At 51.9% G+C, this 26,015-nt stretch overlaps 1 long non-coding RNA gene across 1 annotated transcript in view; it reads left to right on the top strand.

The window, feature by feature from the left end:
• The first annotated feature begins 1,672 nt into the window (after window positions 1-1,672).
• LOC146822210 (uncharacterized) overlaps window positions 1,673-26,015 on the top strand; it is an 82,772-nt gene continuing 58,429 nt past the window's right edge. Inside the window, exon 1 of the long non-coding RNA XR_014962819.1 lies at window positions 1,673-1,781. This is a non-coding gene — a long non-coding RNA (uncharacterized LOC146822210). The remainder of the gene's footprint in view (window positions 1,782-26,015) is intronic.

Below are 26,015 nucleotides of genomic sequence, written 5' to 3'. Positions count from 1 at the left end.
GATCAGAGGTCAGACGGAGGACAGTCCGAAAACCATATATGGATCAGTCCGTGGATCTGTAGAGTCCAGGAACCAAGATTAAAACCAGGGCTCCATCTCCAGAAGGTGGTGTTGGCAAAAACCAGAACTCAGTTTGGCATCCTGAATACCAGGACTGGAGTGAAACCGTGGACTGGGGATTGCCGGTGTCTGGTGGCACTCTGGTGTAAACTGTGGCAAGGGAAGGACCTAGAAGGGCCTTGTGGTGGCCAGATGAAAGAATCCCGACAGGTAATCCATGCTAAAGGCAAAGAGGCGAGATGGGAAGACACAAGTGAAGGAAAACGAATACGGGTCTCAGTTTATGTTGGAAACGGTAGAAGACCACGCCGAGTTATATCCCAGTAAATTCAAAAGAGGGAAAGGCCATGAACATCTGGGAAGACAGGAACCTGTCTGCTGCAACAAGAGTATTCAAATCCATCTTTCCCCGTTGGTAAAGAAAATGGTGATGTACCATTCTCAGTGTGAAAGGGTGACCTCTGACCTCTCTGGGAAAGGTCAGCTTGAGTGTGCGACTCTGGATGGTTCTGGTTATTCCCTGGGAGTCCACACTCAGCTCCCAGGAGCCCCTGGAGCCTTGGGACCCTCTTCAGAGGTGGGCTGAGAAATGCACCAAGTGGAATTATTGTTCTAAAAATGTCTCCAAGGGGGGCAGAGAGAGGCGACCCACCAGACTGTACTCGGAAAGGCTGGGAAGGCTCTTTCCCTGCTCAGTGCCATGCAGAATATGGCTCAAAGTGTTAATGTATTGATGCATATTAATCCATATGTGTCTGTAAAGGTCAATGCAATCAGGCAGTGTCCTTATTCCAGAGTAACGCTGCTGCCTCCTCGTGTCCTGGGCTCTGTGCACCGTCACCTACGACAAGGATCTTCATTTAATGCTTCCTGCCGCAGCTGTAAAGAGTTCTAGGCGCTGCACGTGGTCGCTGGTACTTTCATGTGTGGCTTCCAGTCAGACTGTGTGTTGTATTGCCTGGCTGTCACTGGGCATGTTTTTGTGAACATTGCATTGGGTTCACTAAATATAAGAGCCAGCGTCTCTCCAAGATATCCAGTAACTACACCTTCAGTTCCCACTGAAAAACACAACACAGAGAAATCTGGGCTGTTGCCAACTTTTGAGGTTTTCTTGCAGGCACTGGAGAGAGGGCATGGAGGCCTGGTAAACTGCTAATCCGAGAGTAGGGGGTGGGAGTGGGCACGAGAGGGGGCATTACCAGGGTCCTGGAAGAATGGGCCGGGTGCAGGTGCCCTCCTCGCCCGTGCCTGTGAACACCTCTGGTTTGGGGGCCCAGCCTGTTTCCGCAGCTCTGCTCCCAACGTTTGACCCATCAGTAAACATGCGTGAATGCTTTGAAGGTTGCGCAGTCACTGTCTTCATTTTCTCATCCAAATCTCTTGAGCAATTTTAAAAGGGGGATATCCGCCATTGCAAAACACCTGTTCCTGCTGCCGGAAGGGACAATAGCCAACAAGAGAGATGCGTCGCCAGGAACATGCCTGGGGCTGTGACATGGACAGTCATTAAGTCATGGTTGGCTGATGCCTGTGCTCCGTAGTGTCACTTCCCCCTCCTCCCCCACCTGCAATAGCCCATAAATACTAGACACAGGTGCAGCAGAGATTCAGATATCACTGGCCGGACAGGATGAAGACTGCAGCCGCCATCTTGCTAATGGCCCTCGTCCTTTTGCTCTGCATGGCGCCCCTAGTGGAGGGACAGGAATCTCTTGCACGTGAGTCCACAGTCTTTGGGCCTTTAGGCCTCCCAGTATCTCTTTGGAGATTCTATTTCTTTGTTCAATCCCCAGAAATAATTGTCTTGTGTTCAGGCCTGGATCAAAGGTGGGGTGTGGGGGCTGTTTGGAGCAACCCCTCACAAGGTACTCCGACACTCTCACAAGGTCAGTTCACTATTGGAAAAACATCTTTAGTTTTTCTTGGTAATGAAACACATGAATACTTTTGTCTATTTCAAGGGTCTTGGATCGGTGCGAAGTCAGTGGGGTTGGGGCTATTATAATGCACATGCAGGGCTGCCTGTGGCACTCATTTATAGACTGCAAGCTTCCTTCACACACCATACAGTATACATATGTGTCTGATATATGTGTATGATTGTGTGTGCATTGTGTGTGGGTGGGTGTGTGTGAGCATATTCCATGAAAAAAATAAAAGTTAAAAATAACATAGTTAGGAAACCTTTATTTATTATTTCAATAAAAACTCAATTTATACAACACAAATATTAGAATGTTAGAAGTTATAGTTGTAACTAAAATGTATAATTTATGCAGCACATTCAAGGTACTATCATTCGCACGCCTCTGTGCACACGTTTACTTATAACTTACATTTGTACTTTACGCACTTTGATCAAATTACCATACATTGCGCACCTCCGTACACAGAATTGTCAACTCACTCGACACACTACATTAGCTATAACTCGCGACTCTACCGTGCACTGTGTGTTGATCAATCATTTCCTTTGAGATGTCATAAGTGTTGCTAAGAAAGCTATGATTTGATATGCTCTAAGTGATGTAATATGTGCATGGAGAAGGGGCGAGGTATAGTTAATGTACACGAGGTTGTACTGGCACTAAACAGTAGAAATGAAGGCTATCCCCCGGGTGTGTGCCAGGTGAATATTACAACCCCTTGCTACATGTAGCTCATTAAAGACCATGTTGAGGTAGCGCCAATGAACTCTCCCAGTGACACATCTTACAGTAAAATGCACTGTATTACAGTGTGAAATCGAACATGCCATTCATCAGTCAATACACCCGCACAAGACACGTATTACCAGAAAGAACAGTCCAGCAGAAGAAAGGATTCACAACTGCGCTGAACACACAGCTCCACAATGACATTCTACAAGTGACATTTTCCGCGGAAGTGTTTCTTTTAAGGTATCTCTGTCCAGGTTATCAGTGCAGAGAGCAAGTAGGGTCATTCAGGTGAACTCTCCCCAATACACAGTGTATGAATAAATACGACCAAATGGTACACTCTGGGGCACCATATCTGAAATATGTTTGCAAATGAGGGATGAGTTTTAGAGATTATTCTGAAAAGTTCGCATGGCATATTTCATGCTTCAACATGAGGAGGGATGTCATGTTTTCAGGGTCTAGTGACTTTCCAAAAGGTCACAGGCTCACCCTCGCAGAACTATCGGATTCAGCTCGTCATCATGCACTGTCTCTGCTCTCAGGGCTCCCTGTCGTATTCTTTGAAGGTTCTGAAAGAAGAGGAAAGAGCATTAAAACTTGCAGATTGGGGGGGGAGGAGCCTAGCGCGCAACCAAGATGGACGCGTAGGCACAGGGCTCCCGGGACCCTCGCGGCCTCCCACGTCTATCCTGGCTATAATCCTGTTATTCTGAAAGAATATTACTGGTGAACCGAAGCGGAGGTGAATCCCGTTTTCGGGACTTAAATCGGACTTTGGGAACTCGACTTATCCTGTGCTCCAGAAAGAGGCCTGCTCCGTGGCGCCACCCCGGACTTGGGTTGGCACTGTCCCCGAGCTCCAATTGAACAACAACGGCATTAGGGTCTGGGGCTGGCATCCCCCCCCCTGGTTTCACTTTCGTTTTTGACTTTCCTCTACGAGTCTGGTGGCAGGCGCTCACAGTCGCTCGGAGTTTGGACCGAGCTGTAGCGGTCGAGTGGCATTGACAAGGGGTCTGCCCATCAGTCAGGTGGACTCCCCGGGTGCGTGCTGCATCTAACAAGTGTACTGGACCTGCCCTCCCTGCTGAGTGATGACGACCCGGCTGGACGGCGACAAGCACAAGTCTAGAGCTCCCCGGAGGGGTAGCTACGTGCAAGCGAACAACATGGACCGCTATGCCCAGCAGAAGGGATCTCCCGGATCGAGTGGACTTTCAGATACAGCCAAGGAGGGCCCGTCACCCTCGACGGAATTGACACTACAAGACGTCATGGGTGCCATCGACGCCATGAAGGCCTCGGTCGGCCAGCAATTCGACTCGCTGGCCCACAAGCTGGACACCGTGTTGATCGATATCAACTTACTTAAGGCTGATCTGTCGAAAACTAATGAGAAGGTCAAATCACTCGATCTTACGTCATCTGGCCTCAAGACGGATGTCTCGGAACTGCAGACGGAGATCCGTAGTTTGCGGGCCCTCAGCGACCTCTCTGCCAAGAGACTGGAGGATTTTGAAAGCAGGGCCCGGCGGAATAACGTACGCATTATCGGTGTGCCGGAGCGGTCGGAGGACGGGCCGGTCGATCTCTTTGTGGAAGATCTGATCCTGACCAAATTAGCGCCGAAAGGCCTCAGCAAATTCTTCACGGTGGAGCGGGCACACAGAGTCCCGGGGGGGCGGCCGAGGCCTGGGGCCCCACCGCGACCTATCATTGCCAGGATATTCAACTTCAGGGACCGTGACGCAATCCTGCAGGCCTCCCGTGTGCATGGCCCGACGAAATATGACAATGCGGATATCAGTTTCTATCCTGACTTTACACAATCGGTGCAAAAACAGCGAATGGGCTTCATGACTGTCAAGCGGCGGCTGAGGGACATGGGCTTGAAGTACTCTATGCTTTTCCCGGCCAAGTTACGCATTGAATTGGAAGAACGGACTCATTTTTTCGACCGGCCCGAGGCGGTTGAGGACTGGCTTGACACCTTGCACCGTCGGCACGGCGGGGAGGAACGAGCTGCGGATGTGGGTGGTGGATCAGCAGACCAAGAGTGAACGAATGACTTGTGGTTCCGTGGCAATTTTGGGCTCACCCCCGACTTGGGTTTGATGTACTGGTTTTTCTTTTCTAGGACTGCATTACCCTTCCTTCATCATTGGGAGGCTGCGGGGTATCTGGTGATACTCTTCCTCCTCGGGAGGGGTTTTCTTCTTTCTTTCCGTAGAGTAGGTTCATGGGGGGGCGACAGGCACACTGCGAGTTGGGGTGGCTTAATGGTCTTGTGCAGGGGTGCAGGGTGGGGGGGTTTGTAGCGGGAGTTGGGGGGGTGGTGGTAGGGGTGTTGTTTTTGTGTGGTGTTCGTTTTGTACCAGGCAATCAGTATGCTGCTTTTAGCTCTCATCGTGGGTGGGGTGTTCGTTGCTGTGGGGATGGGGGGTAGGGGATTGCGCATTATAACATGGAATGTAAATGGTTTGGGGGACCGATTGAAGCGAGGGGTGGTGCTACAATATTTGAAACGTCACTCTCCTGATGTGGTTCTGTTGCAGGAGACGCATTTGGTGGGACACTCATGCCATGCTATGAATAGAAAGGGCTACCGTTTGGTGGCCCACTCTGGTTTTACAACCGGCTCCAGAGGGGTGGGCATTTTGGTTCGATCCTCTCTCCCGCTGGAAATTGATGAGGTAATACATGATGACCTGGGGCGCTACGTGGTGTTGGTGGGCCGGTGGGAAGGACGGACTTGGTGTCTGGTTTCGGTTTATGTTCCCCCGGGGTTGCAAACCACTACCTTTGCGGACTTGGGAGGGTTGCTGCTTGGGCTCCCGGAGGGCCTCTTGCTGGTGGGTGGTGACTTCAATTCTGTGGTGTCGGGTAGAGAGGATCGGCACCCTCCCAGAGACCTCCCCGGGGCACACTCTTGGCTGGGTGGCTTTATCGACACTATGGGGCTTGTGGACTGTTGGAGATCAATGCATCCGGGGCTCGCCCAATTTACGTTTCACTCTGGCGTCCACGGCTCCTTATCTAGACTGGATTATGTGCTGATGCCGGCCGCCCAAGCTCAAATGATCGGGGAGGTCAGACATTTGGCCCGGGGCATCTCTGACCATTCCCCGGTCCTGCTCCACTTAGATGTGGCCATGGGGGCAGAGGGGAGGGTGGCCCCGATTAATCCCTGGTATTTGCATGACCCCACGACTCGTGCTCTTCTGGTTAAGTCTCTGGACCGCTATTTCGAGGAAAATCAGGGTTCAGTCTCCTCGGCCGTAACGTTGTGGGAGGCTTTCAAGGTGGTCATCCGTGGGCAGGCCCTATCTTTGATCTCCCATGCTAAGAGGCGTAAAACTGAGGAGGTGGTCCGCCTGGAGTCGGACATAACTGACTTGGAAGGGGATCTCGGGCGGGGGATCACACGGGACAAACTCCATGCCCTTGGCCTGAAGCAAGCGGATTACAGGGCGTTGGTTACGGATGCTGCTAAGCTCGCTAGTAGGTAGCAACAGGGGCGCTTGTATGATGTTGGTGACAAGGCTGGAAGGTTGATTGCATGTTTGGAGAGGAGAGAACGAGCGAGTCGTGTGGTCCCGGTGATTGTGCGTGCTGATGGTGTGAGTGTTACGGATCCGAGGGAGATTGTGGGCTGCTTTGCAGACCATTTGCGGGACGTCTACTCCCCGGTCTCGGAGAGGCCAGAAGAGGAGTCTTGCCAATTGTTGCGAGATATTGCTTTGCCGTGCCTTTCGGTCGATGATAAAGAGCTGCTGGATGCGGCGCTTACAAACGATGAGATAGCATCGGCGATTCGCTCGGTCCGTTCAGGAAAGGCTCTCGGCCCTAACGGCCTCCCGATCGAGCTTTACAAGCTTCGTCCAGATAAGTTGGCGCCCCATCTCCGCGAGATGTTTCTTGCATCCCGAGAGGCCGGCGCCCTGCCGCGTGATCAACGTCTAGCGACCATTGTGGTGCTCCATAAAGAGGGCAAGCCGCGTGATTGCTGCGCGTCTTATAGGCCCATCTCACTCCTAAATGCTGAACCTAAGATTCTCGCTAAAGTGCTCGCTAATCGTCTGATTAAAGTCATCGGGACCTGGTACATCCGGACCAGTCTGGTTTTATTCCGCATCGCAACACTGTGCTGAACCTGCGGCGCCTCCATGGAGTCCTCGCGAGAGTTGACTCTATTCGGGAGCCGGCCGTTTTGGCGTCACTGGACGCCACAATGGCGTTTGACACACTGGAATGGCCGTATCTCTGGGCGGCACTGGCTAGGTTTGGTTTTGGACCTGGGTTCATTGGATGGGTGAAGTTGCTATACGTGGAACCACTGGCGCAGGTGGTGGTGAATGGCAGAGTCTCTGCCCCCTTTTTGCTTGGCAGGAGCACGCGGCAGGGTTGCCCCCTGTCCCCGCTTCTCTTTGCTCTTGCGTTGGAGCCCCTGGCGGCGTGGCTCCGGTGGGAACCCTCCATGACGGGTATTCGGTGGACACCGACGTTTGAAGATCGCGTATCACTCTACGCAGATGATATCTTGCTCTATCTCACATCCCCGCGGAAATCGTTGATAGTGCTATTTGATGTACTGAACTCCTTCGGTCGCAATTCGGGGCTTGTCATTAATTGGGTGAAATCCTGTGTTTATGTGCTGGTTGGTGACCCCCCTCCTCTCCCGCGTGGCTGTCCGATTCAGATTTCACATTCTGGATTTAAATATCTGGGTATCCACGTGTCCCTCGATCCGGCGGTCCGTTATGCTCTGAATCTGTTGCCTCCGCTCCAGCGGCTGCGGCCCGATGTAGCTCGTTGGCGTAGGCTCCCGCTATCGCCGCTTGGCTGGGCAGCCTTATTCAAAATGATGTCTCTTCCACGCTTTTTGTATGCATTGCAGAATACGCTGGACGTGGTGCCCGCCCGATACTTTAGTGAGGTAGAGAGCTTACAGAGGCAGCTAGTTTGGGATGGGAGGCCGCGCATTGCTCTCGCTAAACTGACCCTACCGTGGTATGATGGTGGCATAGCCCTCCCTGATATTAGACGATATTATTGGGCGTCCCAGTTGGTGGCGGTGAATCATGGGACATACGGCCCGGCGGTGAACCCCGCGTATGAGATGGATAAGCTATTGTTGCCGGGCAGAGATTTCACTAGGGCGCTTTACTCTACGAAGGGAAGTGCTAAATTGACCGGTCCTACGAAAAATGCGGTGCGCGCCTGGCATTGCGCCACCGCTGCTACGGGATGGACGGGCCGTCTGTCTCGTGCGACTCCACTATATGCGCCGGATGCGTTGGGAGGTCTATGGCGTTCTAAAGGCTTTGAGAAGTGGGATTTGATCGGAATTAGTCGTGTGGGGGATCTTTGGACGAAGGGCACTTTTAAATCGTTTGAAGCTCTTCAGACGGAATATAAGCTGAGCGAGAGGGAGTTCTTTCGTTACGCGCAAATGCGCCATGCGCTACTTTCCGCTTTCCCGAATCCTGCAACTGTCCCCGAAGCCTCCCCGTTGGAAGATCGCTTGCTTGATGGTTACCTGCCAGATAGTACTATCTCCCTGATCTACAAAAAACTGATTAATACTCGAGCGGACCTCCTCACGCATTTGCGAGAGGTCTGGGTCGCTGATGGCCTAGAGTTGGATGATGAGGATTGGGTCGCGGCCATAGCCTCGCCAAGGGAGGTGGCTATACCGGCTCGCCTTCGATTTGTGCAGTTGAAGATACTACATAGGGTCTATGTCACCGGGCCCCGCTTGCTTCACATGGGTTACACAGATGATGGTTTATGTCGGCGTGGTTGTGGCTTGCTTGGTACTTTTCTTAATATTCTGTGGGAGTGCCCGAAGGTGATACGTTTCTGGACTGGTGTACATGCAGTGATGGAGGAGGTTACGGGTGTGGCGCTGCTCCCTGAGGCTCGTCGATGTGTGTTGAATGTATGGGAACCGACTGACTGCGATGCGGCACAAGAACGCTGGGTGACTTTGGGCAACATGATCGCTAAAAGGGACATCGCGCAGCTCTGGGGGTCCGGCCGGCCCCCCACAGTTGCGAAATGGAAAGAAAACATGGATTGGTGCATGTTCCGAGAGAAGACGGTTTACATGGCCAGGGGCAAGCCTAGGGCATGGAGTAAGATGTGGGGTCCCTGGAATTCCTATCGGGGGAATATTTGCGCCCCCCCCTTGGTGGTCGCACCAGACGTGACGATGTCCCCTTGACTTTGATGTTCCTGGTCGCTTTGCGGGATTGATGACCGCTCCTCTTCCGGCCCCCACCCCGCCCCCTTTTTCACACGAATATCTGTGTAATTGGCTGAGTTGTCACTGTTGTCCCCCGCCCATGAAAGAGCAAGTCCCTATTCATGGAGTTCTTTTGCCTGGTATAGGTTTTTTTTTTTTTTTGTTGTTTTCTTTATAAAATAGTTAATAAGAAACCTTTCTGTAGTACAATGTTCAGTTGTGGGCGGCTGCGGCCGTTCTGCGTGCGGCTCGCTCTGACTCCTGTGACTACTGTATTATTGTCTTACATTAGCGGCCGGCCCATGCGGTTGTAGGCCCATGACTGTGAATATTCGATGTGTAAATAAAGGTTTTCAAAAACAAAATAAAAAAAATAAAAAACTTGCAGATTGGAGGGAGGAAGAAGAACAGGGACTGGGAGTAAAGAGCGAAAAAAGAGGCAAATAAAAGAGACAGACATAGAAAGAAAGAGAAGAGGCAAGCAAACTCAGAGAATATATGGGAACATAAAAGGAAGGAAATGAGAACTGTGACAGAGTAAAGAGAGGCAAAAAATAGAGGCACAGAGAAGGGAGACAGAGAGTGTTTAAGGACAGAAAGTGTGAGTTTGAATGGTAGAGGGGAATTAGCAGAGAGGCTGCTGAAAAAGATAAACTGAGAGAAGTATGGGTGAGAGGAAAGAGAACGGGAGTCAAATAGAAAGAAGAGAGGTAAGAGAAAGGGAGCAACGAAGAAAACTAAGGACTTGAGACACAACGCAAAGAGTAGAATAAAATAGGAGTAAAAATGAAGAGAGGCACAAAGAAAGGAATCAACGAATGGAAAATAAAAGTAGACAAAACCAAAGGAAAGAAAAAAAAGACAGATAAGGGCATACATGAATATAAGGTAACAGACAGGGAGGAGAGGGGAAGAGGCCTCAGTGTCAAGGAAAGGAGTAACTCTAACGGCTAGACCTCATAGCACTATAAAGGCATAAGTCACCATTCCACACTGTGCCAACTAGGATTCAATTCTGTGTCTTTCTGGTGTCACTCACTCACTCACGCACTCACACATACACACACACACACACTCACACACACACCCACATGCGCACACACACACACACGCATACAGACACACACTCACTCACTCACACACACACTCACACACACACATACACACACACACGCATACAGACACACACTCACTCACCCACACACACCCCTGCAGTAATCACATTACCCAAGGGAGGTTTCATATTTCCCACCAGTTCTTTTTTTTTTTTTACCTTAAGGAATTGGGGCCCGGTGTATCATCATTGTTATGGTCACAAACAGGCAATTCGCAGAATCATCCTATATGCGACTGGGAAAATGCATATGTAAACTTTGACTTGTTACAGAATCGCAGTTTGGAATTGTGCATGCATACTAACTCAGTATTTGAAAAGGGGAGGGAGGGCCTTTCCAAATACTGAATCTGAATGGCATGTGTGAATGTTTTGTGGCCAAATTACGGTCACAAAACATTCACACATTACCACTAACTCCAAAATAGTACTACCCCATTCACAAATGGGAAGGGGTTCCTTGGGACCCCTTTCCCTTTGAGAATGTTAAAAAAAAGATTTTTTAAGAAAAGCAGTGGTCCCAAATACTCTCAGAAATAAAAATGAAACTTTTCCTTTAAGGAAAACAGGCTGCATTTATATAAAAAAAGAATTGCTTCATTAAAATGCAATCACAGACATCATGGGCTGCTGACCCCACCAGGTCCCATCCCTGCCATTCCAATTGGGTCGCAAATTGTTACCTACCTAATTAACATGCATGAGGTAGGTCAATTTGCAACCCACTTGGAATCGCTAATGAAACTCAAAAGAGCCTAATACATTAGGAATACTGATTTTCTAATTGTGATTTGGAGGGAATCCCAATTAGGAAATCGGTACTCCTAGGTGCCGATTCCGATCCGGTAAAACCCGGGTACGAATGGTCGTAGGGAGCGTTTTTTCCGTCCGACTCGTACCCGGGAAAAACAGCATACAAGCTCGCAAGTACGATTCACACAGAAATACCATTTCCGTACGAGTCGTAAAAAACACCGACCGGCAAAAAAATACATACAAATCTTTATCTGGACGGCGCATATGCGACGTCCGGACGGAGTCAGGCAGCGTTTTACGGACCAGCAAGTACGATTCGTACCCACAGCACTTCGCACGGCAATATTTTTACGGGACCCAAAAAGTGCCGGAAACGCTAAGTACGCCACGATGCACGGCGAAAAGGGGGCCCGGTACGCACCGTACCCCCATCGCTACACGTCCACACCGTACCCCCAGCACCCCCATGTCCGCGCCGTACCCCCACCCCCCGTATGTACGGTGCATACCCCCCGTATGTACGGTGCGTACCCCCACCCCCCGTATGTACGGTGCGTACCCCCACCCACCGTATGTACGGTGCGTACCCCCTGAATGTACGGTGCGTACCCCCAGTGCGTAGCGCTGGGGGTACGCACCATACATACGGGGGGTGGGGGTACGCACCGTACACACGGGGGCTGGGGGTAAGCACCGTACATACGGGGGTACGCACTGTACATACGGGGGGTACGCACTGTACATACGGGGGGTGGGGGTACGCACCGTACATACGGGGGTGGGGGTATGCACTGTACATATGGGGGGTGGGGGTACGCACCGTACATAAGGGGGGTACGCACCGTACATACGGGGGGTGGGGGTACGGCGCGGACATGGGGGGGCTGGGGGTACGGCACGGACATGGGCGGGCTGGGGGTACAGCACAGACATGGGGGGGCTGGGGGTATGGCGCGGCCATGGGGGGGATGCTGGGGTACGGTGCGGATGTACGCGGAGGGGTGGGAGGCTGGGGGGGCCGTACGACTTGTACCCCTCGCCCAGGTGTGCCCGGGGTAGGGGTGGTACATTTGCTCCATACGGGACGTTTTACATGCGGTTGTATATTCGGACGGAGCGTATTACCTGCGTTTGTATATTCGGACGGACGGTATGGATCGTACTTGTGCGCTCGGACTTGAGTTTTACGAATCGTACGTAAAACTGTCCGGGGACGTGTCGCAGGCTTTTCCCGATGTCATTCGTATGTATTTTCCACGTACGAATCGTACTTGCCCATTTGTACGGGACTTGTACGATTCGTACGTAAAAAATTACAGATACGATTCGTACGGGAATTTTTTTTACCGGATCGGAATCGGCACCCTAATGTTAGTACATATGCCCCTTTGGAGTGCTTACAAGAGCACCAGTTACCTCAATCATGGACGCATCAGTTTTTGGGCATGGGGAGATTGTACAAAGCATTTTTCTGGTCACAACCAGAACCAAGCTTTTTAAAATTTGCAAAATGCAATTGGGTGACTTCCGTATTTGTATAGGCATATAAGGGTAACGCATTGGGACCCCTTCCCCTTTGAGAATGTAAATAATTATATTTTTAAGAACCTGAAGTAGTCGTAGTGACCACAGCCTATGCTTAAAAAATACAACTTCATGGGTTTATTTTTTTGTTTGTAAATGCCACATATTGTGCTTTAAGAAAATGGGCTGCATTGTTAAAAAAAAGATTGTTTCAATAAAAAGCAGTCACAGACATGATGGTCTGCTGACCTCGCCAGCCCACCATCCCAGTGATGGCTGTGATTCCTAATGGGTGCAAACTGCAACCCACATTATTAATATTCATGAGGTAGGTCAATTTGCGACCCAGGAATCACCAAATGAAACTCAATTTGTTCCATACATTAATACAACAGATTTTCTTATTGCGATTTGGAGAGAATCATAGTCAGTAAGTCAGTATTCCTAACATTTTTACATCTGGCCCTAAGTGATTTGCAATGGATCACAGGATGTTTAATTTGCATCATTTTTTCATTTCACTGTGTGCACATTGTATTATGTACAAAAAATAATAAAATATTCTAAGAATACTTTGTTCTTTTTAGCCTCGTCTTTGACTCTGTCACCATAATCAATTACCCCTGTGGCACTCTAGATCACAGTTCCCATGCTTATATGCACTTCAAGGTCTGTTTGTAAATGACAGTGGCCTGAAACCGGTCTTGCTTAGGCATTTGTGCCCCCCATAGGAAGGCAGATACGGACCACAAGGAGGATGCACCCATCTGTGGCTTCGCTGTGTGGGTTTGTGAATTCCTGAATGACGGTGAGGAGTTCCTTAGAGTTGGCGAGGATTTTGGTTTGGATGAAGTTCCTCTTGGTAGTTCTTATTTGCTTGTGGTAATCTGTCATGGCATCTGTTAGAAATGGGATTTCTGGTTGGCTGAGGCTTGCGCCAAAGCCAGGCAGAAACCACCACTCTAGTCAGGGCTGGGGAGTTACACGCCAAAGATAACCCCTGCTCACCCCCTTGGTAGCTTGGCACGAGCAGACAGGCTTATCCCTGAGGCGATGTGTAAAGCGTTTGCGCGCGCACCCAGCAACAACACCCAAGGCCCACCACAAAGGAAACTCCACACAAGGTATTCTATAAAAATAGCCTTTGTATTATACACAACACATTAGATAAAAACACACACTCTACAATGTGCCAACAGGCACGGGCAGAATTTACAAGGGATTATATGTACAGGGGACAGGGCCACATGGACCGCTGTCCGGAATTAGCACTCTTAGAACCTAGCACTTGGAACATAGGAAATAAAATTACTGTTGCACAAAATTACACCTAGCACACAACCAGTCACTACTGGTATCAGGTAAGTACCACCTACGCAACCCTAACCACCTTAGGACAGTATTGCGCAGGGAATCAGGACCTCACTGGCACCACCTGTACTAGGGAGAAAACAACCACCTAAGTATCACAATACCTGTAGGGGTCTAAGCACATAAACACATGATGCATAACATTCAGAGGTGTAAAGCAAAGCACATGACGCAAAAACACATTCAGAGGTGCAGGGAAACACAATTGCGCAAGAACTCACATAAGCCACTACCTGTGGCAGTCCCAGGCCAACTGGCCGTGAAGGGGCAAGGGCGCCCTGTGTCCAAATGTTAGGGCAAGGCTGCGCAAACTGCGCCAGCCAAAACACAGAGGCTACAACCTAAACGTAGCAGTTGCCCACTAAGTGCTGGGCAACTGGAGAAATGCTGGGGCCAACGTTGGAGCCTCCCAGGGCTCTGAAACAACTGAAATGCCCCCTAGAGCCTCGCAGGCTCTAAATAATAATGTGCCGTCGTTGGAGTCCCTCTGGACTCTGAACTACTGATGGCCCCGCTGAAGCCTCAGGGCTCTGGAGTAATGATGCCCGGTAACGTGGGAGCCCCTCTGGGCTCTAAAACCAATGTAGCCCCCGTCGTTGGAGTGCTACTCGCACTCGAGAACATTCATGCCCAAGTTGGAGCGCCTCGCGCTCGAAACATTCATGCCCCCACGTTGGAGCGTACTCGCGCTCTGGACAACCACTGTCCCTTCGTTGGAGCGCCACTCACGCTCGAGAAGAAGAATGTCCCCAACCGTTGGAGCTACACAGAGCTCGAGAACCAAGCAATGCGGGCCTTCGCTGGAGCGCACCAGCGCTCTAAGCCAGCATGCACACGGAGTCCCCCCCAGCCCTTCCGCACTCACCGGGCTGTTGCACGGGGGACTCCCGCGTCGCCTTCTCTCTCTCTCTCCGGGGCAATCTTCCAGGGAGGCGGGGCCTACGGGCTCCGTACACGATGGCAGCTCGTCCCAGTGCGGGGTGGGCTCCCGCCTGGGTGGGACGTTTCTCCTCCGTGTCAGGGCACCGGGGCGCAGGGTAGGCTCCTGCCTGCTCCGGGACCTCCAGAACCAGCAGCGAGTCCTCGGTGGGAGGCGGGGTAGGCTCCCGCCCTCCTACTTCCTGTTCCTGTTGTCCCGGCGGCCCGCCCCCGGCCCGCCTGACTTCCGGGATGTCCCGGCCCGGGCTGCAGCGGTGATTTTTAAATATCGGCAATAAGAGGGGTAGGCTCCCTCGTGATAATAAAACACTATCCCGCGGGGTGGGCACCCGCTTACAGTTTTAGCAATGTCCCTGGCAGGGTGGGCACCTGCCAGGAGACCCCGGACTCGGCGAAAACGGGGCAAACGCCGGGGGGGCACCGGCTTGCAGCAAGACAGCGCTCCCGAACGCTAAAGGCGGATAAAAGCGCTCCCAGGCGCTTAGGGCTACAAATAAAGCGCTCCCAGCGCTTTAGGGCACAAATAAAGTCCAGCCAAAGTTCTTCCCTGCATGCAGCAGGGCAGGGGTGGGGGGCAAGGCTGGACCCAGAGCCAGCTCACTGGGCCTCCAGGCAGGGAGGTAGTCCAAGTGGCGGTCCTCTGGTCCAGCGGCAGCAGCAGCAGCCCCCCTCAGGTAAGATCCTGGCAGAGAACAGTTTCTGTGGGGACACAGCCCCATTTTTATACAGGCAAACCCTTTGTTCTGGGTTCAGGGTGAGGGGGAAAACCAGTCGCAGCTGGTTGGGGAGCACCCTTGATGTGCTCAGCCCCTCACTCTATTCACTGGCAGGGCTAGGGTCGTCAGTCGCACCACAGGGGGCGGGGCCAGCATTGTGTTTGGAAAACCCTGTCCTATTCAGGACCCAGGTGGACTCCTCCCACCCATCTAGCTGCTGATCTCCCCATTCACCACTGGGTGACTCATCCTGACACTGGGGAATCCCTAGCCCGTCACATGACACGACCAGCCAATCACGCGACAGACACACTGCACACAGAAGTGCCCACTTCTAGAAGTGGCACTTCCACACTAGGTACATGCACGCCGCACACATCATCGCGCAGCATTCACTCCCACGAGTCCGCACATACCAAACTCGGGCCTGCACACCCCACGCATCAGGAACTACTAGGGACACATACATTCCCCATGCATTCCTATGGGAGGGCAGGCCTATCTCACCACATGCACTCAGAGCACGCACGCACTTTACCCTGGGACACAGGGAAAGTGCGCAGAGACCAAACAATCACCACACCAAGTCACCAATAAAAAGCCAAAAAGTCCAGGGGTGAACCTGCCAGAAGGGCCAAGTCCAACACAACCCCCTTCCAGCCAAAACGCAGGGCAGACCAATCACCACCGTGATGGACTTCCCTGCTTGGGGCGATAGAACACGGACGCGGGCCCGCAACTGCAGGGACACCCTCCGGTTCTACGCCACGGTGAACCCATGGAATTCTTTTTAACACCACTGTCTGGACCAACTGGGCTACCCCACTGGTACTCCCAAGCTGTCCGCGGCCAAGACCAGGCCCTAGGCCACCCACGTGCCACTGGTCTTTGCCTAACCACAGAGTGGGGGGTAGTAACCCCTGGCACATAGCGGCCATTCTCCACTCTTCCTCTCTGAAAGACAGGACTAGACTGCCACTGGTTCTCCAGCCTAGGGTCTACACCCTCAGGCGGACCAGGAGTCTCAGGGAAGGCTCTCCTCCCCCTACCTCTTCTCCTAGGGTTCCTCCTCCTCTGGTGAGGGGTACACCTAGAACGCCATTCCAACCCAGGGTTTAACCCCTCAGGTTGTACCGGGGGCAGAGGTGGGCTCTCCCACCCTCTGCACCCCCTCCCAGAACCCTGCTCCCTACCAACTGGGGCGGTACCTCTGGAAGAAGAACTGGTCGGGACGCTGATTACAGACGTCCCACCCTTCAGGTCAGGCTGATCCTGAACCTGGCCTCCCAACCTCCGGCCTAGAACCTTTGGTGGAATAATTGCCTGGCACTCCAGGACTTCTGGGGATTTCCACTCCATCCCCCTGAGGCTATCAAAGGACACATATGCCGAGCGACTGTCTGTCTGGCGCTGATCTCCCGTCCCCTGTCCACCTGACAGTGCGCGGAGATCCCCCAGAACAGAAGTGGTGCCACCCTGGTCACTACACGGGATCCTAGCCCAACTGGGTAGTCCCTGACCCACAGGCTCTTCCACTGGGAAACTCATCCCCCAATCACTCCTCACACTGGACTCCTGTACCCTCCCTACCGGAGCAGTACTGCCAGACTCTAGAACCACAGGAGCCCTGGTTACAGGTGCTCCAGGTCCTCTACTCACCAGGAGATCTTCCTCAAATGGGCTAACAGGACAGCCTAGGTCCCCAACTTGGTGTTCCCTCATGGAACCATCCAAGTCCTGAGGCAGGGTTTCGTACGTCCGGGGACCCTCGGTCACCCTCTCACTCCTGCTCCACTGAGCCAGGCAGTGAGCCCCTACACCCTCCTCGCTATCCTGGGACCTAGCTGGGCTACACTGAGCCTCTTCCACCACGCTGGGCTGGAAGATACCTGACCCACTACTTTTGGAGTCACTCCCTAATGACTCTAGAGAACCTCTAGCCCTTTCCCAGCGCTCTGCCTCATCCGCAAGGTCAAATGGCTCAGACAATCCACACCCCAACAGGTGTTGGCGCAGCCCCGGCACACAACAACTGAGCAGGTGTTCTTTGAGAACCAGATTACACAGTATGTCAAAATCACTTGCTGTGGAAATCCAATCAAACATTGCATCCTCACATCCATCCACAAACTCCTCCCAAGTCTGGTGAGACAGTTTCCTACTGCCCCTGAATTTCAACCTTAACTCCTCCTCCTGGGGAACAGGTACCAGACTGGGGGAACTGGGACTGGGATTTCCTACACTGGAATCTACATCGCTACTACCACTGGACTCAACCCTCCCTGGGGAGCCCAGAAAATTAAAACTGCGCGCAGGGGATAGTCTACCCTCCAGAGCTACTTTGCCTCTGGTGGAGGCCCTCTCAGCCTCCTCTACCCTCTCCCGCGCCAAGACCCACTCAGTCTCTCGCTGTTGCTTCCTGGCCTCCAGCTGCGCCATAGCCTGAGCATGCTCTAACCTGAGCTTCTCTAACGCCAGCTGGTGCTCCCTTTCTTTCCTCCTATCTTCCCACTCCTCTGGGGACAGGGAAAGGGATGAGGCGCTGCCTCCTACGCTGGACCCAGCAAGGGACGCCCTACCTATGGGGTCCTCACTCTCTACTGGCGTCCAGGTATTGTCATAATCTACCTCCTCTTCTGAATATTCAGGGCTCCCCACAGACCCACCACCCTCCAGGTGTGAGGCCCGGGCCCTTTCCATACTGTGCTCAAGATCCCATGGACCCTTTTGCCATAGGACCAGGTGGTCCTGAAGTTCGTACAGGGTGTCGGACTCTCCCTCTGTACAGTACCTTTCTAACTCCTGCCTCTGGCGCCAAGCTAGCTCATAGGGATCACAAGCAGGCTCCATTCTGGCGGACGTTATGGTAACAATTATACAGGGAACCTAGGGGTCTGAGTTTCACACAGGAGCACACAATTCACAAAAAGATTCAGCAAGCTCTCTAACCCAGAGAACTCACACTCACTTGCCTAGTGCCACTCACCACTCATCCACACACAACCCTCCCCTCGGACTGGTAAGGCAGTTTCTACCACCCCTGATTCCTCAACCTGACCACCACGTGACACAGGTACCAACTCTGGGCGCAGGGCGGGGGACAAATGTACAGGACACTATTACGCTGCCACCACTGGATCCCACCCTCTGGTGAATCCAGAAACACAATGCACTAAGGGGGATGATCTACCCTCCCGAGCTAAGGACACCTAACTCACAGTGCACAAAACCACATTTCCAAAGAAATGACAATTAAAAACAAACTTTAAAACAATAATCCCTATACCATGTGATTTATCTAAATGCAGAGTTTTGTAGTGCGGCCAGTTGCCGCTGCGGTACAGCGCAAACGCAAGTCCAAATCCCACCGCTGATCACCAATGTTAGAAATGGGATTTCTGGTTGGCTGAGGCTTGCGCCAAAGCCAGGCAGAAACCACCACTCTAGTCAGGGCTGGGGAGTTACACGCCAAAGATAACCCCTGCTCACCCCCTTGGTAGCTTGGCACGAGCAGACAGGCTTATCCCTGAGGCGATGTGTAAAGCGTTTGCGCGCGCACCCAGCAACAACACCCAAGGCCCACCACAAAGGAAACTCCACACAAGGTATTCTATAAAAATAGCCTTTGTATTATACACAACACATTAGATAAAAACACACACTCTACAATGTGCCAACAGGCACGGGCAGAATTTACAAGGGATTATATGTACAGGGGACAGGGCCACATGGACCGCTGTCCGGAATTAGCACTCTTAGAACCTAGCACTTGGAACATAGGAAATAAAATTACTGTTGCACAAAATTACACCTAGCACACAACCAGTCACTACTGGTATCAGGTAAGTACCACCTACGCAACCGTAACCACCTTAGGACAGTATTGCGCAGGGAATCAGGACCTCACTGGCACCACCTGTACTAGGGAGAAAACAACCACCTAAGTATCACAATACCTGTAGGGGTCTAAGCACATAAACACATGATGCATAACATTCAGAGGTGTAAAGCAAAGCACATGACGCAAAAACACATTCAGAGGTGCAGGGAAACACAATTGCGCAAGAACTCACATAAGCCACTACCTGTGGCAGTCCCAGGCCAACTGGCCGTGAAGGGGCAAGGGCGCCCTGTGTCCAAATGTTAGGGCAAGGCTGCGCAAGCTGCGCCAGCCAAAACACAGAGGCTACAACCTAAACGTAGCAGTTGCCCACTGAGTGCTGGGCAACTGGAGAAATGCTGGGGCCAACGTTGGAGCCTCCCAGGGCTCTGAAACAACTGAAATGCCCCCTAGAGCCTCGCAGGCTCTAAATAATAATGTGCCGTCGTTGGAGTCCCTCTGGACTCTGAACTACTGATGGCCCCGCTGAAGCCTCAGGGCTCTGGAGTAATGATGCCCGGTAACGTGGGAGCCCCTCTGGGCTCTAAAACCAATGTAGCTCCCGTCGTTGGAGTGCTACTCGCACTCGAGAACATTCATGCCCAAGTTGGAGCGCCTCGCGCTCGAAACATTCATGCCCCCACGTTGGAGCGTACTCGCGCTCTGGACAACCACTGTCCCTTCGTTGGAGCGCCACTCACGCTCGAGAAGAAGAATGTCCCCAACCGTTGGAGCTACACAGAGCTCGAGAACCAAGCAATGCGGGCCTTCGCTGGAGCGCACCAGCGCTCTAAGCCAGCATGCACACGGAGTCCCCCCCAGCCCTTCCGCACTCACCGGGCTGTTGCACGGGGGACTCCCGCGTCGCCTTCTCTCTCTCTCTCCGGGGCAATCTTCCAGGGAGGCGGGGCCTACGGGCTCCGTACACGATGGCAGCTCGTCCCAGTGCGGGGTGGGCTCCCGCCTGGGTGGGACGTTTCTCCTCCGTGTCAGGGCACCGGGGCGCAGGGTAGGCTCCTGCCTGCTCCGGGACCTCCAGAACCAGCAGCGAGTCCTCGGTGGGAGGCGGGGTAGGCTCCCGCCCTCCTACTTCCTGTTCCTGTTGTCCCGGCGGCCCGCCCCCGGCCCGCCTGACTTCCGGGATGTCCCGGCCCGGGCTGCAGCGGTGATTTTTAAATATCGGCAATAAGAGGGGTAGGCTCCCTCGTGATAATAAAACACTATCCCGCGGGGTGGGCACCCGCTTATAGTTTTAGCAATGTCCCTGGCAGGGTGGGCACCTGCCAGGAGACCCCGGACTCGGCGAAAACGGGGCAAACGCCGGGGGGGCACCGGCTTGCAGCAAGACAGCGCTCCCGAACGCTAAAGGCGGATAAAAGCGCTCCCAGGCGCTTAGGGCTACAAATAAAGCGCTCCCAGCGCTTTAGGGCACAAATAAAGTCCAGCCAAAGTTCTTCCCTGCATGCAGCAGGGCAGGGGTGGAGGGCAAGGCTGGACCCAGAGCCAGCTCACTGGGCCTCCAGGCAGGGAGGTAGTCCAAGTGGCGGTCCTCTGGTCCAGCGGCAGCAGCAGCAGCCCCCCTCAGGTAAGATCCTGGCAGAGAACAGTTTCTGTGGGGACACAGCCCCATTTTTATACAGGCAAACCCTTTGTTCTGGGTTCAGGGTGAGGGGGAAAACCAGTCGCAGCTGGTTGGGGAGCACCCTTGATGTGCTCAGCCCCTCACTCTATTCACTGGCAGGGCTAGGGTCGTCAGTCGCACCACAGGGGGCGGGGCCAGCATTGTGTTTGGAAAACCCTGTCCTATTCAGGACCCAGGTGGACTCCTCCCACCCATCTAGCTGCTGATCTCCCCATTCACCACTGGGTGACTCATCCTGACACTGGGGAATCCCTAGCCCGTCACATGACACGACCAGCCAATCACGCGACAGACACACTGCACACAGAAGTGCCCACTTCTAGAAGTGGCACTTCCACACTAGGTACATGCACGCCGCACACATCATCGCGCAGCATTCACTCCCACGAGTCCGCACATACCAAACTCGGGCCTGCACACCCCACGCATCAGGAACTACTAGGGACACATACATTCCCCATGCATTCCTATGGGAGGGCAGGCCTATCTCACCACATGCACTCAGAGCACGCACGCACTTTACCCTGGGACACAGGGAAAGTGCGCAGAGACCAAACAATCACCACACCAAGTCACCAATAAAAAGCCAAAAAGTCCAGGGGTGAACCTGCCAGAAGGGCCAAGTCCAACAGCATCCTTGAAGGTGGAGTAGTTTTCAGTTGTCTTGGTGTTTCTCCAGTTCTTCTCCAGGCGTCTGCAGGTGCACCTGGCTTCTTGGAGATCGGTGGTGAGCCAGGCGACTTTCCTGGGGCGCTGTTTGTCGGGGTTGCGTAGTGGGCCGAGCTCATCTGCACAGTTGAAGATCCAAGTGTGGAGTTCTCTGGCTGCGATGTTTGTGTCGGATGCCCAGGTGTGGTTGTCTTGGGTGAGGGTGGAGCTAAGTTGCTCGTCCGTTACCTTGCTCCAGTTCCTTCGTGGTGGGCGTAGGGCTGGTTTGGGTGCCTTGGGTTTGTCGACGGCGAAGTGTACGAAGTGGTGGTCAGTCCATGGTGGTTGCGTTGTTTGGCTGAAGTGAAAGCTGTTCCCTGCCACGAAGATGGGGTCGAGGGTGTGTCCTGCTCTGTGGGTCGGTGTGGTGATGAGTTGTTTAAGTCCAATGTTGGCGAGGTTGTCACAAAGGATGGTGGAGTTGGGGTCACTGGCATTGTCGAGGTGGAAGTTCAGGTCTCCAATGAGTGTGTAGTTCATTGAGGTGATGGTGTGGGGGGCAATGAAGTCGGTGATGATGGTGGTGATGGGTGTCCGGGGGCCAGGGGGTCTGTAGACGATGGTTCCTCGGAGTGTGGCGTTGGGTCTGGTCTGGATCTGGAAGTGCAGGTGTTCAGCGTAGGGGAAGGTTTCACTGGAGGTGGTGAGGTGGAGGGTGCTCTTGTGGGCGATGGCGAGGCCCCCTTCCGGGTAGTTGGGGTGGTCCTTCCTCTGGACATTGTATCCGTCCGGGATGGCGGTGTTGATGTTCGGGCGGAGGAGGCATTGGTCCAGGTTTCCGTGAAGAAGGTGATATCGGGCGAGAGAGAGTCGAGTAGGTTCCAGATTTTTATGGCGTGTTTGTACAAAGCGCACGTTGAGCAGGATGCATCTTAGGGTGTTGCCCGTGCTGGCGTCGGTGGTGTTGAAGGCTGGGGTGGTGGTGAAGGTGTGGCGGCAATGGAGGCAGGAGAACTGGCAGTGGGGTATGTCCAGCGAGGCCTGTTGGCAGTCTGTCAGACTTCTGGGGTTGAGTGTGTGGAGGGTGGTGGGGTCGTAGCGATGGATGGTCTGAGATCCAGGGTTCCTGTTGCTGGCCGTGGTCTGGTCGTAGACAGTCGCAGACAGGCTTGCCTTAGGAGCACCTCATGCTCCCGCTGCGTGCGACTGCACAGCAGTTGCCATTAAGTAGGGGAGGGGGGGCGGGACGCAGGTCGGGAGGCGGGAGCGGGCTGTGAGTGGGGAAGGGGCCACAGGGGCAGCAGCGGCGGCGGGAAACAGGCGAGGAGAATAAGCTTGAATTTAAGCTTAATGTGGAACTGAAGTAAGCTTAAGTAAAAGTAAAAGTAAGCTTAAGTGAGCTTAAATTAAATTTAAGGGGGACCAGAGGATTCCAATGAGGGCGAGGAGGGGACACAAGGTGGGAGGAGAGCAGTGGTAGTGATGAGGCTGGAGGGCGGAATGCTGGAGGCTGCAGGCGTGAACCCTCACCAGGAGGAGGACAAAGCGCTGTGGCAAGACGACTTGACTGCACAGCTGTGGGGGAAAGAGTTAGCCCAGACCGGAGGTCAGGGACTTGCTCGCGCTCCCCTGCAGCGGACGCCATTAAGTAGAGGAGGGGGCAGGACATGGGTCAGGAGGCGGGAGCGGGGTGTGAGCAGGGGGCTGCAGGGGCAGCAGCGGGAAACCGTCGAGGAGAATACGTTTGAAGGAAGCTTAATGTGGAACTGCAGTAAGCTTAAGTAAAAGTAAAATTACGCTTAAGTGAGCTTAAAGTAAATTTAAGTGGGACCAGAGGAGTCAAATGAGGGTGAGGAGGGGACACAAGGTGGGCGGGGAGCAGTGGTAGAGATGAGGCTGGAGGGCGGAATACTGGAGCCTGCAGGCGCGAACCCTCACCAGGAGGCAAAGTATGAGATAGCGTGCAGACATACAAACAAAATAGTGTCTGCATTTCTAAGCGATCACAGCATGTCTTCCATATATCCATATCTTAATTAAACATTGTCTTTTCAAAAGCTTACTTTTATTTGGTGACTGTGTGCATTTACCTTCTGATGACAATAATGTGTTAATTAATAATGTCCGCCACTTCCTGCTCAACCATATCTAAACCCAAATTGCCCACTTCAAACAAAGCCTCATTTAGGAGCCAAGCTAAAAGGGGGATGAATAAATGGCTAAATATTTGGATTCTTTTCTAAGAAATATTTATGTGGTACAGCAATACTCTACAGAGACCTATGTGAAATTCCTGCAGCACTTTGTATTTAAAAAAAACAACATATAACCTTTCCAAAGCTTATTCTCTACATATCACCACTATACTGAACTAATAATTATTCAAAGTAGAAGAGGCAATTTCTTTTTAAAGTCATTGTTCAGATGTATTACAAAATACTGTACAAAACAAAATGATTGCTTTCATGTTTTGCAAAAGAACACATTAGCCAATCAGTTAATCCCTTGTCATCACTATGTACCGAGGTAATGCTGCAGTACTACACAATAAGCATGCCTCATTAGTAAATTAGCTTCCTACTGGGAGAAAATGTGACACAGTGATGAGACTTTCTGAAGTATGTCTCCCTGTTGTTCTGGATAGGTATTTTTGCATTTGAAGTACTCAAGGATGAGTCGTGTGGTACTTCACGCTCAACCAAAAGGGTCAGCGTAAACGGCGATAAAAGTATCCCTGGAAGGGATCTTGAACAATGCCCACCCACCCTGGAAGAGAATGGGTATTGTGGGGTTCATTGAGCTCCCCACAGCCCTGGGCCTAGCCGCCACTGCACTTGTTACACAAGTGATAGCTAACACTGGACATTGGGGTATGTCATTTAGATACCTGTGATGAAGTAACCCCATCGTCTAATGGAAGAGCGGTTCAATTGCTCTGCAACAGCAAGCTGTACAGGAAGCTAACTCCCAAAGTAACTCGAGTAAATGCATGCAATTTTTAGGTCAAGCATTCGAGACCTCTTGTATATACTTTAGTATATACTTATATGTGTATGTACTTTGTGGGCTCTGGAGATCAGCCCTAGGACTTGTCTGCTTCTGTTTATGGACTTTTATTCTGTTCAACTGCCCCTATTTAACTGTCTTTATACATAACGACCATTAGAGGTCAGTAAAATACCAGAATTGCTTTCTGCTGAGGGACTTTCTTTTTTAAACTTTTCTGGCAACTGCCTCAATTTCACTTTCTTGATAGAAAACGACCAGCAGAGGCCAGTAAAATACCAGAATCACTTTAGCATTCTCTAGATTCCAGTCCATAGGAATTGTCTTCAACGAGCACCCGTAGACAATAATATTTTTTCCAAAACTTATATTTTCAGTGATATGACCACAGAAGGGCCTGGTTTTATATTAAAAACAGAGCTTTGGACTATACCATTTACCCACTGAAAGGCAATATTTCTTCCCATATGTTCCCACACCTGGTGAGTCAAGCAGTTTGGTGCTTACTTTCCCTCCATGTTAAAGTACAGTAGATGTTTCAGCACCCAGGCTAATGTGCTGCATAGTTAAATACATATAAGGTCCCAAAGGTGAGACCGATTGTATTGCAAATGCTTGTTTCTTGTTCACATGAGTAATCACAATATTCAATATTAACCACTAGATCAACTACTAACCACTCGCCCTATAGCGTTTCAACGACTCATCAGGGGTAGTACTCTACTCGCTATATAAATAGGAATTGCAGTTACACAATCTAATTTTCCAAACATTGGGTGCAGAATTCCACAGCAGATAGAAATCCTTAGATCGGGACTACTGCAACAGTTGGATACAGTTGCCCCGTCTGCATAGCTATGCCCAAACAGTTTGAGCACTCTAGCTGCGTGACAGCCGCATAATATTTGTGCTCTGATACTTTATGTGTTATACCTTTGCGTCACCAGCAGGTGTCGTTGTACCCAAAACAATCATACACCTGTTGAACAGTGTGCTTTCAACATTCAAGCTGAAAACACTTGGAGAATAACTTGCCGGCACTTGTGACCCCAAAGAGGATTTCCAGTAGGAGGCAAAAAGCCATTGAGTCACCAAAAGGCCATCTGTAGCAGAACTGATAGCACACACTCTCTTTAACCATCTATGGCATCATGGTATTGACCCCTTGTCAGTCTTCCTCTTCGCTACTGAAGAGTTCAGTGTGCAAGGACTGCAAATTAAAGCAGAGCCTTGTTTATCATTTTCCTGGTGCTGCCTTCATGACCCATGAGGTCAGGGATACTCAAAAGAGCAAGTCAAGGGTAGTGACTGCTGTCCCTGACTGCCCTTGGCTGGTGTCCTTTAGAGAGAGTTGGGGTCCAGAAGGCTCAGGCCAAGCAGAGATGCAGGTAGTGGGTGTAGTCACAATAAAAACGAATGAGTTAGGTTTCAAACTGAAAGCAATTT

Source organism: Triturus cristatus, chromosome 6, assembly GCF_964204655.1.
Source record: "Triturus cristatus chromosome 6, aTriCri1.1, whole genome shotgun sequence".
Taxonomy (NCBI): Eukaryota; Metazoa; Chordata; class Amphibia; order Caudata; family Salamandridae; genus Triturus; species Triturus cristatus.
Note: the sequence above shows the minus strand (reverse complement) of the source record. Positions and strands in the feature narration are given on the sequence as shown.